Source organism: Chrysoperla carnea, assembly GCF_905475395.1.
Source record: "Chrysoperla carnea chromosome X unlocalized genomic scaffold, inChrCarn1.1 SUPER_X_unloc_13, whole genome shotgun sequence".
In the NCBI taxonomy this organism is placed as follows: Eukaryota; Metazoa; Arthropoda; class Insecta; order Neuroptera; family Chrysopidae; genus Chrysoperla; species Chrysoperla carnea.
In genome coordinates this window covers 59,272-75,696 of record NW_025408078.1, presented here as the reverse complement: position 1 = coordinate 75,696, position 16,425 = coordinate 59,272, and the positions used below count along the sequence as shown (strand labels likewise).

The window sequence follows — 16,425 nt, the reverse complement described above, 5'->3', positions numbered from 1 at the left end:
CGTGTTACAATTATGCCTAAGGATATACAATTGGCAAGACGTATTCGTGGAGAACGTGCATAAGCGTTTTAAATGACAATTTAAAAAAAAAAAAACAAATAAGAAATATTTTCGGTCCTATATATAGGACCAACATATATTATTAAATAAGAGTATATTATTTTTATTAAAAAATATATATATATATATATATATATAAATTATTGAAATAAAATTAAACATTATTAAAATTTTGTTATAATTATAAGCGATTGCTATTTCTAAAAATAAATAAATTTCATAAAATTTATATTATTTTATATTCATTTGAAATATTAAAAAAACTTCTCGCTTTAAAGTAACCATGATATGAGTTATAAATGCAATAAAATTTTATACAAAAAATAATATTTATTTGTTGACGAATAATATAAAAGGTTTACATTTCTAAATAACATATATTTATATATGGTGTGTAAAAAAAAAGAAAAGAAGAAAAATAATATATATTTTTAATATAAAAAGGCAACCGCACACAGTGTTCCCAAGCGGTCACCCATCCAAGTACTGACTGTGCCCAATGTTGCTTAACTTCGGTGATCGGACGAGAACCGGTGTTTTCAACGTGGTATGGCTGTTGCCAGTAATAAATGAAAATTTTTACAAATATATATTTTTCATAAATATCATTAATATTAAAGTATATTATTAAAATTTTCAATGAAGTAATCAATTTAAATATATACTTATTTATTATACCATATATTTTAAATAAAAATGCAACCGCACACAGTATTCTCAAGTGGCCACCCATCCGTGGTACTGACTGTGGCAAATGTTTCTAAACTATTATTTTATAAAATATTTATACAAAAATAATTTACTCTTATCAAATATTAATTTGTGGCCTGTATTAAGGCCTATGTTATTTTCATTTTTTAGCAAAAATAATGAAATATTTCAATATATTATTAAAGTAACAGATCATTTCTTTTTTGGTGCTGCTTTTTTAATTTTTGTAGGAGATGATTTGGCAACAGAAGCTTTCTTAGCTTTTGGTGCTTTCGGTTTACGAGCAGGGCTACTTTTGGCAGCGGATTTTGTACTTTTTGCTGGTTTTGCTTTAACTGGTGCTTTTTTTGATGCCGCTGATGATTTTGCAGTAACTTTTTTAGCAGCAGTTGATGATGATGGAGTCGCTTTTTTTGCTTTAGGCTTTTTGGCTGCCAATGATGTAGTTGTGGCTTTCTTTTCTTTTGGTGCCCGTTTACTTTTAGCACTCTTTGCTGAACCTTTTGCTCCACTTTCTTTTTTGGATACTTTTGATTTAGCTGAAGAATTAGATGAAGCGGAAGCAGCCAATTTGAATGAACCAGATGCACCTTTACCTTTAGTTTGTACCAAGGCTCCCTCAGTTACAGCAGCTTTTAAATATTTTTTAATAAATGGTGAAATTTTATCAGAATCCACTTTATAATTTGCAGCTAAATATTTTTTAATTGCTTGTAATGATGAACCACCACGTTCTTTTAAATTTTTAATTGCGTTAACAACCATTTCTGATGTACGTGGATGTGTTGGTTTTGAATGTTGTTTTGTACGTTTAGCACCAGAAGCTGTTGCTTTTTTTGTTGGTGTTGTAGAAGCAGCAGTAACCGCAGTTGCTGCAACAGCTGTAGAATTTTCTTCGGCCATATTTTTTACTTTATAAAAATAATGTATTTATTATAAATATTTAAATGATAAAATATAATAATTCTATCAAATAAAAAATAAAGGTTTTCAATTATATCATTATTCACAATAATATAAGTCCCTATGTAAGTCAAAGTACCATGTAGAAAACACATAAAAATTAAATAGTATTTCTAATTTACTGTCGTAGTAAACATGATTTATTTTTTCAATTTCTATAATATATAAAATAATAAATTATAAATTTAATAATAATATTTATTTTATAAATTAAAATATATTTAATTTTTTTTATTAACAATTATTAATAAACATAGTTTAATATTAATTATTTCAATCATACAAAACAATAATATTTTTAAGGTAAACTTAAAAAGTATATATTTTTATTTTTTATTTAATATCGATTTATTATAAATTATTAGTATATAAATATTATAATATATAAATATATATATTATAGTATAAGATTTCATTTTTAGAAAAACTTTTTTTGTCAATAATGAAAACGTATTATTATGAAATGTGTTAATCGAACATTGACAAAATATATTTCATTAGAAAATACTTTTATTTATGCATTAATATCAATAATTAACTATTAAATTAATTTTTTCATAATTATATAAAGAAATTTTATACTGATATAAGTATTTATATATTATAATATTTATTTTAAATATAAAAAAATTTATGACAAAATATATTATTAGAGTATTTGTTGAGATTAATATAAGATTATTTTAAATAAGAATTAATTTATATAATTATTAAAATATTATTAATTTTATGTTATGTAATTTTAATAAAAATAAATAATAATAATAATAAATATACAAATTTTTTAACAATTTAAATTTTATATGATCTAAATAATTTTGTTAAGTACGATATGAGAAATCATTGTAAGCTTCGTTAAGAAACTTTGTAATATAAAATAATAATAATAATATTAAATATATAAATAAATAAAATAAATTTGATATATATTTTTAGTTCATTCTGTGTATAAATCAAAGGATACCGAATAATTGGTAACGGATGCGATATATTATAGTATCGAGTATTAAAACATAATATATAAATTTATCTTGTTATTCAAATTTTTTGTTACTTAACTTATGTATTTAGAAAATTTATAATATTATTTATATAATTGACATAAAATCTTATAAATTGAAATTTTATTAATATGTATCAAAAGAAGAGAGTAACGTATTGATATAATATCAAAGGATACTGATTATTTAAATAACGAATACGTCATATATTGTTTGTGTAACGAAGTTCACTTGGCCATCTAGTTTAAAATAACATTTTCAATAGAAAGTTTATATGCTTTTTTTTTTTTTTTTCTTTAATTATTAAAAAAATAAATTGAAATTTAATTCAATCAAATTTTATAATAATTTTAAAAAAATTTTTCCTTTTAAAAAATATTTTGTGATGTTGTGATAATATGTATTAATACAAGTGCATCCTGATACTTTTATCTCTAGTAAAGGTATGAGTATCATGAACAGTTTTGTTATCTAATGATATTATTTTGATAATATTTTGTGTATATTCTTATAATATTTTGTCTAAATATCATCATAATACAATATTATTTTGATAATATTTTATGAATATTCTTATAATATGTTACCTAAATGTCATCATAATATGATGAATTATTTCCATAATAACATATAAAAAAAGAAAAAAAAAAAAGAATCATTAATTTATAATTATTTAAATTGATTCTTTAAAAAAATATTATAATATATTATTTATAAAAATAATTTTTACTCTTATTTTAAATAAATTTGTGGCCTTTTATTAAAAGGCCTATGATCGATGTATTATTATTATAAAAATTAATGCAATGTTTTTAATTTATGCTTTCTTTTCAGTTTTCTTTGGTAATAACACTGCTTGAATGTTTGGTAATACACCACCTTGAGCAATTGTTACACCAGATAATAATTTATTTAATTCTTCATCATTACGAATTGCCAATTGTAAATGACGTGGAATGATACGTGTTTTTTTGTTATCACGGGCAGCATTACCAGCTAACTCGAGAACTTCTGCAGCCAAATATTCCATAACAGCAGCCAAATATACTGGGGCACCAGCACCTACTCGTTCAGCATAATTTCCTTTTCGTAATAATCTGTGAATTCTTCCAACAGGAAATTGTAATCCTGCTCGGCTTGATCTTGACTTTGCCTTTCCCTTTACTTTACCACCTTTACCTCGTCCAGACATAGCGAATAAATTTATTTAATTAATACTTTTTTTTGTAAATATAATCACACAGATGTGTACGTTACGGGGATTGTAACATAAATGTTTAAAATGTTATTTGGGTATTTTAATTTATAATATTTATAAAATATAAAACTTTAAAAATAAACCAATCACCTTATAGTATTATTTTCAGCCAATCAGAGAGTAGTATTCATTTTTATTGTTATATCCATCTTCGCGTATATAATACGCTAGTTGTATACACGACACGCTCATACATATACTGACTGGTGTTCTGTAACTATCTGTGTATATTAATTGTTTGTAACAATGCCACCAAAAACAAGTGGAAAAGCAGCAAAAAAAGCTGGCAAAGCTCAAAAAAATATATCAAAGAGTGATAAGAAAAAGAAGAGGAAGCGCAAGGAATCATATGCAATTTACATTTACAAAGTATTAAAACAAGTGCATCCTGATACTGGTATCTCTAGTAAAGCTATGAGTATCATGAACAGTTTTGTTAATGATATTTTTGAACGTATTGCTGCTGAAGCATCACGTTTAGCACATTATAATAAACGTTCAACAATCACAAGTCGGGAAATTCAAACCGCAGTTCGATTATTATTACCTGGTGAATTGGCAAAGCACGCTGTTAGTGAAGGTACTAAAGCTGTTACAAAATATACAAGTTCAAAATAAATAAATCGAAAATATTATTTAATTGATAACATAAAAATACATCAACATATAAAAACGGCTCTCTTTTTAAGAGAGCCATCAAATTTTTTAAATAAGAGTAAATTATTTTTATATATACAAAAAAATAAAATAAACAATTATTAATATCATATTTAATATAAAATTTTATATATTAATAGCTTGAATATATCTATTATTAGTATATCAATATTATTAATTTTAAATATAATAAAGGATATCGCGGAATATATATCGTAAATCAGTGTAATGCAAATGCATTACATTACCTTTATTATTTTCATTTTACATTTACTACTTGTTTATGTACGCTTATAATTATTAGAAAAATATTTTTAATAATTTTAAAAAATAAATGAAATAATAAAAATTTAATAATAAATTATTTATTGAAAGTATAAAAAATGGTATAGCAAAATCTTTATTTTCTTTGATTAAGGCGAAATGTTTTATTAGTTATAAATTCGATAATCTCCTATCGATACTTGTTACTCTTAACTTGTATATATAAAAAATATAATAGTATATTAATTTATAATAAAATTTTTTCAAAAATTCAATAAGTTATTGTAAAATAAAATAGATAATATACAAATTATAAGTTATTATTGCAGATATATTACAATAAAAAAAAAAAATAAATAAAAATATTTGGTAATGTATGTTATAAACAAAATAATTTGTTGTAAACAAATTATATAATATGTTATATTTATTAACAAATTTATTTACTCTTATATAAATAAAATTAGTGGCTTCCCAAAAAGGAAAGCCTGTTTAAATTTATCGGATGTATTAAATATTCTTTAATAAATTTACTAAATATTTTAAGTAAATTATTATATTTTCTTAACCTCCAAAACCATACAAAGTACGACCTTGTCGTTTTAATGCATATACAACATCCATAGCTGTAACTGTTTTACGTTTTGCGTGTTCAGTATATGTAACAGCATCCCGAATAACATTTTCAAGGAATACTTTAAGTACACCACGTGTTTCTTCATAAATTAAACCAGAGATACGTTTTACTCCACCTCGTCGTGCTAAACGACGAATTGCAGGTTTTGTAATACCTTGGATATTATCACGCAAAACTTTTCTATGACGTTTTGCACCCCCTTTTCCAAGACCCTTTCCACCTTTTCCTCTGCCAGTCATTTTAATAAAAAATTATTTACAATATTTTAACGAACGGATAACACGTGTGTTAACCTCACAAGTATTGTAATGTATGTGAGCGCCGGTACAATTGTGCCTTTTTATATAAAGCATTAAAGATTTTTTAAGCCACGCCTATACAATTTGATTAGTCCATACTCTGATAGCTATCCAATAGGATATGACAACAAAAATTTTGAAATTTCATATAAATATAAATACAACACATTTATTTCGCATTTAAACATTTGACTTTGTAGTATCAAATTGTCGAATATAATTTTTAAAATTGTGTGTTTTTTTGTAAAAACATTATTATTTGAAAATGGCTAGAACCAAGCAAACTGCACGTAAATCAACTGGTGGTAAAGCACCAAGAAAACAATTAGCAACGAAAGCTGCACGTAAAAGTGCACCAGCAACTGGTGGAGTAAAAAAACCACACAGATATCGTCCTGGTACAGTAGCTTTACGAGAAATTCGTCGTTATCAAAAAAGTACTGAATTGTTAATTCGTAAATTACCATTCCAACGTTTAGTACGTGAAATTGCACAAGATTTTAAAACCGATTTACGTTTCCAAAGTTCAGCTGTTATGGCATTACAAGAAGCTAGTGAAGCCTATTTAGTAGGTTTATTTGAAGATACCAATTTATGCGCAATTCATGCAAAGCGTGTTACAATTATGCCTAAGGATATACAATTGGCAAGACGTATTCGTGGAGAACGTGCATAAGCGTTTTAAATGACAATTTAAAAAAAAAAAAACAAATAAGAAATATTTTCGGTCCTATATATAGGACCAACATATATTATTAAATAAGAGTATATTATTTTTATTAAAAAATATATATATATATATATATATATAAATTATTGAAATAAAATTAAACATTATTAAAATTTTGTTATAATTATAAGCGATTGCTATTTCTAAAAATAAATAAATTTCATAAAATTTATATTATTTTATATTCATTTGAAATATTAAAAAAACTTCTCGCTTTAAAGTAACCATGATATGAGTTATAAATGCAATAAAATTTTATACAAAAAATAATATTTATTTGTTGACGAATAATATAAAAGGTTTACATTTCTAAATAACATATATTTATATATGGTGTGTAAAAAAAAAGAAAAGAAGAAAAATAATATATATTTTTAATATAAAAAGGCAACCGCACACAGTGTTCCCAAGCGGTCACCCATCCAAGTACTGACTGTGCCCAATGTTGCTTAACTTCGGTGATCGGACGAGAACCGGTGTTTTCAACGTGGTATGGCTGTTGCCAGTAATAAATGAAAATTTTTACAAATATATATTTTTCATAAATATCATTAATATTAAAGTATATTATTAAAATTTTCAATGAAGTAATCAATTTAAATATATACTTATTTATTATACCATATATTTTAAATAAAAATGCAACCGCACACAGTATTCTCAAGTGGCCACCCATCCGTGGTACTGACTGTGGCAAATGTTTCTAAACTATTATTTTATAAAATATTTATACAAAAAATAATTTACTCTTATCAAATATTAATTTGTGGCCTGTATTAAGGCCTATGTTATTTTCATTTTTTAGCAAAAATAATGAAATATTTCAATATATTATTAAAGTAACAGATCATTTCTTTTTTGGTGCTGCTTTTTTAATTTTTGTAGGAGATGATTTGGCAACAGAAGCTTTCTTAGCTTTTGGTGCTTTCGGTTTACGAGCAGGGCTACTTTTGGCAGCGGATTTTGTACTTTTTGCTGGTTTTGCTTTAACTGGTGCTTTTTTTGATGCCGCTGATGATTTTGCAGTAACTTTTTTAGCAGCAGTTGATGATGATGGAGTCGCTTTTTTTGCTTTAGGCTTTTTGGCTGCCAATGATGTAGTTGTGGCTTTCTTTTCTTTTGGTGCCCGTTTACTTTTAGCACTCTTTGCTGAACCTTTTGCTCCACTTTCTTTTTTGGATACTTTTGATTTAGCTGAAGAATTAGATGAAGCGGAAGCAGCCAATTTGAATGAACCAGATGCACCTTTACCTTTAGTTTGTACCAAGGCTCCCTCAGTTACAGCAGCTTTTAAATATTTTTTAATAAATGGTGAAATTTTATCAGAATCCACTTTATAATTTGCAGCTAAATATTTTTTAATTGCTTGTAATGATGAACCACCACGTTCTTTTAAATTTTTAATTGCGTTAACAACCATTTCTGATGTACGTGGATGTGTTGGTTTTGAATGTTGTTTTGTACGTTTAGCACCAGAAGCTGTTGCTTTTTTTGTTGGTGTTGTAGAAGCAGCAGTAACCGCAGTTGCTGCAACAGCTGTAGAATTTTCTTCGGCCATATTTTTTTACTTTATAAAAATAATGTATTTATTATAAATATTTAAATGATAAAATATAATAATTCTATCAAATAAAAAATAAAGGTTTTCAATTATATCATTATTCACAATAATATAAGTCCCTATGTAAGTCAAAGTACCATGTAGAAAACACATAAAAATTAAATAGTATTTCTAATTTACTGTCGTAGTAAACATGATTTATTTTTTCAATTTCTATAATATATAAAATAATAAATTATAAATTTAATAATAATATTTATTTTATAAATTAAAATATATTTAATTTTTTTATTAACAATTATTAATAAACATAGTTTAATATTAATTATTTCAATCATACAAAACAATAATATTTTTAAGGTAAACTTAAAAAGTATATATTTTTATTTTTTATTTAATATCGATTTATTATAAATTATTAGTATATAAATAATTTAATATATAAATATATATATTATAGTATAAGATTTCATTTTTAGAAAAACTTTTTTTGTCAATAATGAAAACGTATTATTATGAAATGTGTTAATCGAACATTGACAAAATATATTTCATTAGAAAATACTTTTATTTATGCATTAATATCAATAATTAACTATTAAATTAATTTTTTCATAATTATATAAAGAAATTTTATACTGATATAAGTATTTATATATTATAATATTTATTTTAAATATAAAAAAATTTATGACAAAATATATTATTAGAGTATTTGTTGAGATTAATATAAGATTATTTTAAATAAGAATTAATTTATATAATTATTAAAATATTATTAATTTTATGTTATGTAATTTTAATAAAAATAAATAATAATAATAATAAATATACAAATTTTTTAACAATTTAAATTTTATATGATCTAAATAATTTTGTTAAGTACGATATGAGAAATCATTGTAAGCTTCGTTAAGAAACTTTGTAATATAAAATAATAATAATAATATTAAATATATAAATAAATAAAATAAATTTGATATATATTTTTAGTTCATTCTGTGTATAAATCAAAGGATACCGAATAATTGGTAACGGATGCGATATATTATAGTATCGAGTATTAAAACATAATATATAAATTTATCTTGTTATTCAAATTTTTTGTTACTTAACTTATGTATTTAGAAAATTTATAATATTATTTATATAATTGACATAAAATCTTATAAATTGAAATTTTATTAATATGTATCAAAAGAAGAGAGTAACGTATTGATATAATATCAAAGGATACTGATTATTTAAATAACGAATACGTCATATATTGTTTGTGTAACGAAGTTCACTTGGCCATCTAGTTTAAAATAACATTTTCAATAGAAAGTTTATATGCTTTTTTTTTTTTTTTCTTTAATTATTAAAAAAATAAATTGAAATTTAATTCAATCAAATTTTATAATAATTTTAAAAAAATTTTTCCTTTTAAAAAATATTTTGTGATGTTGTGATAATATGTATTAATACAAGTGCATCCTGATACTTTTATCTCTAGTAAAGGTATGAGTATCATGAACAGTTTTGTTATCTAATGATATTATTTTGATAATATTTTGTGTATATTCTTATAATATTTTGTCTAAATATCATCATAATACAATATTATTTTGATAATATTTTATGAATATTCTTATAATATGTTACCTAAATGTCATCATAATATGATGAATTATTTCCATAATAACATATAAAAAAAGAAAAAAAAAAAAGAATCATTAATTTATAATTATTTAAATTGATTCTTTAAAAAAATATTATAATATATTATTTATAAAAATAATTTTTACTCTTATTTTAAATAAATTTGTGGCCTTTTATTAAAAGGCCTATGATCGATGTATTATTATTATAAAAATTAATGCAATGTTTTTAATTTATGCTTTCTTTTCAGTTTTCTTTGGTAATAACACTGCTTGAATGTTTGGTAATACACCACCTTGAGCAATTGTTACACCAGATAATAATTTATTTAATTCTTCATCATTACAAATTGCCAATTGTAAATGACGTGGAATGATACGTGTTTTTTTGTTATCACGGGCAGCATTACCAGCTAACTCGAGAACTTCTGCAGCCAAATATTCCATAACAGCAGCCAAATATACTGGGGCACCAGCACCTACTCGTTCAGCATAATTTCCTTTTCGTAATAATCTGTGAATTCTTCCAACAGGAAATTGTAATCCTGCTCGGCTTGATCTTGACTTTGCCTTTCCCTTTACTTTACCACCTTTACCTCGTCCAGACATAGCGAATAAATTTATTTAATTAATACTTTTTTTTGTAAATATAATCACACAGATGTGTACGTTACGGGGATTGTAACATAAATGTTTAAAATGTTATTTGGGTATTTTAATTTATAATATTTATAAAATATAAAACTTTAAAAATAAACCAATCACCTTATAGTATTATTTTCAGCCAATCAGAGAGTAGTATTCATTTTTATTGTTATATCCATCTTCGCGTATATAATACGCTAGTTGTATACACGACACGCTCATACATATACTGACTGGTGTTCTGTAACTATCTGTGTATATTAATTGTTTGTAACAATGCCACCAAAAACAAGTGGAAAAGCAGCAAAAAAAGCTGGCAAAGCTCAAAAAAATATATCAAAGAGTGATAAGAAAAAGAAGAGGAAGCGCAAGGAATCATATGCAATTTACATTTACAAAGTATTAAAACAAGTGCATCCTGATACTGGTATCTCTAGTAAAGCTATGAGTATCATGAACAGTTTTGTTAATGATATTTTTGAACGTATTGCTGCTGAAGCATCACGTTTAGCACATTATAATAAACGTTCAACAATCACAAGTCGGGAAATTCAAACCGCAGTTCGATTATTATTACCTGGTGAATTGGCAAAGCACGCTGTTAGTGAAGGTACTAAAGCTGTTACAAAATATACAAGTTCAAAATAAATAAATCGAAAATATTATTTAATTGATAACATAAAAATACATCAACATATAAAAACGGCTCTCTTTTTAAGAGAGCCATCAAATTTTTTAAATAAGAGTAAATTATTTTTATATATACAAAAAAATAAAATAAACAATTATTAATATCATATTTAATATAAAATTTTATATATTAATAGCTTGAATATATCTATTATTAGTATATCAATATTATTAATTTTAAATATAATAAAGGATATCGCGGAATATATATCGTAAATCAGTGTAATGCAAATGCATTACATTACCTTTATTATTTTCATTTTACATTTACTACTTGTTTATGTACGCTTATAATTATTAGAAAAATATTTTTAATAATTTTAAAAAATAAATGAAATAATAAAAATTTAATAATAAATTATTTATTGAAAGTATAAAAAATGGTATAGCAAAATCTTTATTTTCTTTGATTAAGGCGAAATGTTTTATTAGTTATAAATTCGATAATCTCCTATCGATACTTGTTACTCTTAACTTGTATATATAAAAAATATAATAGTATATTAATTTATAATAAAATTTTTTCAAAAATTCAATAAGTTATTGTAAAATAAAATAGATAATATACAAATTATAAGTTATTATTGCAGATATATTACAATAAAAAAAAAAAATAAATAAAAATATTTGGTAATGTATGTTATAAACAAAATAATTTGTTGTAAACAAATTATATAATATGTTATATTTATTAACAAATTTATTTACTCTTATATAAATAAAATTAGTGGCTTCCCAAAAAGGAAAGCCTGTTTAAATTTATCGGATGTATTAAATATTCTTTAATAAATTTACTAAATATTTTAAGTAAATTATTATATTTTCTTAACCTCCAAAACCATACAAAGTACGACCTTGTCGTTTTAATGCATATACAACATCCATAGCTGTAACTGTTTTACGTTTTGCGTGTTCAGTATATGTAACAGCATCCCGAATAACATTTTCAAGGAATACTTTAAGTACACCACGTGTTTCTTCATAAATTAAACCAGAGATACGTTTTACTCCACCTCGTCGTGCTAAACGACGAATTGCAGGTTTTGTAATACCTTGGATATTATCACGCAAAACTTTTCTATGACGTTTTGCACCCCCTTTTCCAAGACCCTTTCCACCTTTTCCTCTGCCAGTCATTTTAATAAAAAATTATTTACAATATTTTAACGAACGGATAACACGTGTGTTAACCTCACAAGTATTGTAATGTATGTGAGCGCCGGTACAATTGTGCCTTTTTATATAAAGCATTAAAGATTTTTTAAGCCACGCCTATACAATTTGATTAGTCCATACTCTGATAGCTATCCAATAGGATATGACAACAAAAATTTTGAAATTTCATATAAATATAAATACAACACATTTATTTCGCATTTAAACATTTGACTTTGTAGTATCAAATTGTCGAATATAATTTTTAAAATTGTGTGTTTTTTTGTAAAAACATTATTATTTGAAAATGGCTAGAACCAAGCAAACTGCACGTAAATCAACTGGTGGTAAAGCACCAAGAAAACAATTAGCAACGAAAGCTGCACGTAAAAGTGCACCAGCAACTGGTGGAGTAAAAAAACCACACAGATATCGTCCTGGTACAGTAGCTTTACGAGAAATTCGTCGTTATCAAAAAAGTACTGAATTGTTAATTCGTAAATTACCATTCCAACGTTTAGTACGTGAAATTGCACAAGATTTTAAAACCGATTTACGTTTCCAAAGTTCAGCTGTTATGGCATTACAAGAAGCTAGTGAAGCCTATTTAGTAGGTTTATTTGAAGATACCAATTTATGCGCAATTCATGCAAAGCGTGTTACAATTATGCCTAAGGATATACAATTGGCAAGACGTATTCGTGGAGAACGTGCATAAGCGTTTTAAATGACAATTTAAAAAAAAAAAAACAAATAAGAAATATTTTCGGTCCTATATATAGGACCAACATATATTATTAAATAAGAGTATATTATTTTTATTAAAAAATATATATATATATATATATATATAAATTATTGAAATAAAATTAAACATTATTAAAATTTTGTTATAATTATAAGCGATTGCTATTTCTAAAAATAAATAAATTTCATAAAATTTATATTATTTTATATTCATTTGAAATATTAAAAAAACTTCTCGCTTTAAAGTAACCATGATATGAGTTATAAATGCAATAAAATTTTATACAAAAAATAATATTTATTTGTTGACGAATAATATAAAAGGTTTACATTTCTAAATAACATATATTTATATATGGTGTGTAAAAAAAAAGAAAAGAAGAAAAATAATATATATTTTTAATATAAAAAGGCAACCGCACACAGTGTTCCCAAGCGGTCACCCATCCAAGTACTGACTGTGCCCAATGTTGCTTAACTTCGGTGATCGGACGAGAACCGGTGTTTTCAACGTGGTATGGCTGTTGCCAGTAATAAATGAAAATTTTTACAAATATATATTTTTCATAAATATCATTAATATTAAAGTATATTATTAAAATTTTCAATGAAGTAATCAATTTAAATATATACTTATTTATTATACCATATATTTTAAATAAAAATGCAACCGCACACAGTATTCTCAAGTGGCCACCCATCCGTGGTACTGACTGTGGCAAATGTTTCTAAACTATTATTTTATAAAATATTTATACAAAAAATAATTTACTCTTATCAAATATTAATTTGTGGCCTGTATTAAGGCCTATGTTATTTTCATTTTTTAGCAAAAATAATGAAATATTTCAATATATTATTAAAGTAACAGATCATTTCTTTTTTGGTGCTGCTTTTTTAATTTTTGTAGGAGATGATTTGGCAACAGAAGCTTTCTTAGCTTTTGGTGCTTTCGGTTTACGAGCAGGGCTACTTTTGGCAGCGGATTTTGTACTTTTTGCTGGTTTTGCTTTAACTGGTGCTTTTTTTGATGCCGCTGATGATTTTGCAGTAACTTTTTTAGCAGCAGTTGATGATGATGGAGTCGCTTTTTTTGCTTTAGGCTTTTTGGCTGCCAATGATGTAGTTGTGGCTTTCTTTTCTTTTGGTGCCCGTTTACTTTTAGCACTCTTTGCTGAACCTTTTGCTCCACTTTCTTTTTTGGATACTTTTGATTTAGCTGAAGAATTAGATGAAGCGGAAGCAGCCAATTTGAATGAACCAGATGCACCTTTACCTTTAGTTTGTACCAAGGCTCCCTCAGTTACAGCAGCTTTTAAATATTTTTTAATAAATGGTGAAATTTTATCAGAATCCACTTTATAATTTGCAGCTAAATATTTTTTAATTGCTTGTAATGATGAACCACCACGTTCTTTTAAATTTTTAATTGCGTTAACAACCATTTCTGATGTACGTGGATGTGTTGGTTTTGAATGTTGTTTTGTACGTTTAGCACCAGAAGCTGTTGCTTTTTTTGTTGGTGTTGTAGAAGCAGCAGTAACCGCAGTTGCTGCAACAGCTGTAGAATTTTCTTCGGCCATATTTTTTTACTTTATAAAAATAATGTATTTATTATAAATATTTAAATGATAAAATATAATAATTCTATCAAATAAAAAATAAAGGTTTTCAATTATATCATTATTCACAATAATATAAGTCCCTATGTAAGTCAAAGTACCATGTAGAAAACACATAAAAATTAATAGTTATTAATGCTACAAGTGGGATAACTAGCAAATAATCTGACAGTCGTGGTGTTGCGGCATGAGCGTAAGGTTATGAGACATTCTTATGAAGACGAGTGTGGTAGATGTCGCTACGAGCCGTAGGCGAGTTGCGACAACCACACGAGTCTTCATAAGAATGTCTCATAACCTTAGAGCGAATGCCGTAATCACGACTGTCATATTTGCTAGTTATTCCGCAAGTAGCATTCAATACTTTTTACAACAATCGCTCGGGAAGTTGACTTTGAGAGAAATTTATCAATTTGAGAAATGATTTATTTACTTATTTTAAATTTAAATTTTATTGCATACAAATTTTTATTGCTCGTTCATTTTAATTTCAATTTTTAATTTTGTTTTTTTGTATGTAACACTCGCGTTTGACACAATCAGTGTGGTAACTTTAATAAATGAGGGTTAAGATTGATTACTTATTTTTTTTTAGTACAGATGGCGTGTCAGTAGTACATACAATTATGTAGTCTATAACCGAACATGTGCGTTTATGAAACACCTATAACCGAACATGTGCGTTTATGAAACACATATAGTTAAGTATGCGATTATTGTGTATTTTGAAGGTGACATACAGCGCTCGAAAAGTCTACTTCCCGAGTGGGCGTTGTAAAAATAGTATTTCTAATTTACTGTCGTAGTAAACATGATTTATTTTTTCAATTTCTATAATATATAAAATAATAAATTATAAATTTAATAATAATATTTATTTTATAAATTAAAATATATTTAATTTTTTTATTAACAATTATTAATAAACATAGTTTAATATTAATTATTTCAATCATACAAAACAATAATATTTTTAAGGTAAACTTAAAAAGTATATATTTTTATTTTTTATTTAATATCGATTTATTATAAATTATTAGTATATAAATAATTAAAAAATTTAATATATAAATATATATATTATAGTATAAGATTTCATTTTTAGAAAAACTTTTTTTGTCAATAATGAAAACGTATTATTATGAAATGTGTTAATCGAACATTGACAAAATATATTTCATTAGAAAATACTTTTATTTATGCATTAATATCAATAATTAACTATTAAATTAATTTTTTCATAATTATATAAAGAAATTTTATACTGATATAAGTATTTATATATTATAATATTTATTTTAAATATAAAAAAATTTATGACAAAATATATTATTAGAGTATTTGTTGAGATTAATATAAGATTATTTTAAATAAGAATTAATTTATATAATTATTAAAATATTATTAATTTTATGTTATGTAATTTTAATAAAAATAAATAATAATAATAATAAATATACAAATTTTTTAACAATTTAAATTTTATATGATCTAAATAATTTTGTTAAGTACGATATGAGAAATCATTGTAAGCTTCGTTAAGAAACTTTGTAATATAAAATAATAATAATAATATTAAATATATAAATAAATAAAATAAATTTGATATATATTTTTAGTTCATTCTGTGTATAAATCAAAGGATACCGAATAATTGGTAACGGATGCGATATATTATAGTATCGAGTATTAAAACATAATATATAAATTTATCTTGTTATTCAAATTTTTTGTTACTTAACTTATGTATTTAGAAAATTTATAATATTATTTATATAATTGACA

At 24.2% G+C, this 16,425-nt stretch overlaps 3 non-coding genes across 3 annotated transcripts; all 3 read right to left on the bottom strand.

The window, feature by feature from the left end:
- Positions 1–502: 502 nt before the first annotated feature.
- Positions 503–621, bottom strand: LOC123303741. The gene has a single exon (XR_006535831.1). It is a non-coding gene; the product is annotated as a 5S ribosomal RNA (ribosomal RNA).
- A 6,344-nt stretch (positions 622–6,965) lies between these two features.
- Positions 6,966–7,084, bottom strand: LOC123303740. The gene has a single exon (XR_006535830.1). It is a non-coding gene; the product is annotated as a 5S ribosomal RNA (ribosomal RNA).
- A 6,344-nt stretch (positions 7,085–13,428) lies between these two features.
- LOC123303739 lies at positions 13,429–13,547 on the bottom strand. Its single transcript, XR_006535829.1, has one exon. It is a non-coding gene; the product is annotated as a 5S ribosomal RNA (ribosomal RNA).
- Positions 13,548–16,425: the final 2,878 nt, after the last annotated feature.